Source organism: Penaeus monodon, chromosome 19 (genome assembly GCF_015228065.2).
Source record: "Penaeus monodon isolate SGIC_2016 chromosome 19, NSTDA_Pmon_1, whole genome shotgun sequence".
Lineage (NCBI taxonomy): Eukaryota > Metazoa > Arthropoda > Malacostraca > Decapoda > Penaeidae > Penaeus > Penaeus monodon.
This window is the reverse complement of record NC_051404.1, coordinates 47400148-47401193: the sequence shown is the minus strand read 5'-3', so window position 1 is coordinate 47401193 and position 1046 is coordinate 47400148.

The following is a 1046-nucleotide window of genomic DNA, read 5'->3' as shown; positions in this document are numbered from 1 at the left end:
GAGTGGTGAGGTCATGGTTCTATTCTTGACACCTGTGTTTACCTCAAATGGCTTCCAACCCTAACAACGTTGGCTAATCCCTCATACATTGCTTTGATGAGGGTGACAATTTGATCTGGTAGTCCCACCATCCTCAGCATCTCATATATTCTGGGACGATCCACGGAGCCCAATGCAGCTTTAAAATCAATAAAGCCAATGATGGTGGACCTGTATTTCCATCTTAGTTGTAGAAAATCGTATGAGGCTGAAGATCTGTTCTATTATGGATCTATTGGAGCGAAAGCCGCATTGGTTTTCGTCCATACACTGGTCAACTGCAGGACCAATACGTCCCAGGATGACTGCTTACATCACTTTATATGCCGCATCAATCAGGGGAATCCCTCGGTAGTTTTTGCACGTCGACTTGTCACCGTTCTTGAAAGGGGAATTCACCGTTTTCCAGTCTGTAGAGAGTCTTTCTTCTGTTCAGATGAGCTATATTAGCCTGGTTAGGTCTTCTTTCAGTTCCGAGTCACCACTTTTCCATATGATGGCTGGTAGACCATCTTCGCCTGGCATTTCTCATTGAGCTAGTGGCCTTTTCCACTTCAGCTGTTGTCAGTGGGCCCTCGCTGATGTCAAGGAAAAAACCAATGAAGGGGACATCAAATATGTCAGAAGGTGGTGGAGGGTGGTCAAGAGTTCCTTGAAATGCTCCTTCCATCTCATAGGCCTCGTTCAGGGTCGCTAGACAGTGTACTATCTTGTTCGCGTACTATTTCTGCAACAGGCGCGCCCTTTCCCACTAAAGGACTTGATGGTGCGGTATAACTTTCCAGTGTTGCGACAGGTGCAAACTCTATTCAATCGTCGTCGCGTTTTCCCAGTATTTTTCTTGATCTGCATCCAGAGCTCCTTGCATAAGGGGGTCAGTTCACTCCGGTGTTGGGAGTTTGATGATTAACAGGGGTCAACCAAGCGAGTGCAGTCAGGGCTGACCCAACACTTGTTTTCCCGTTTGAGTGGGGCATTGACTCAGGTGACAGCATTCTCAGCTTAGG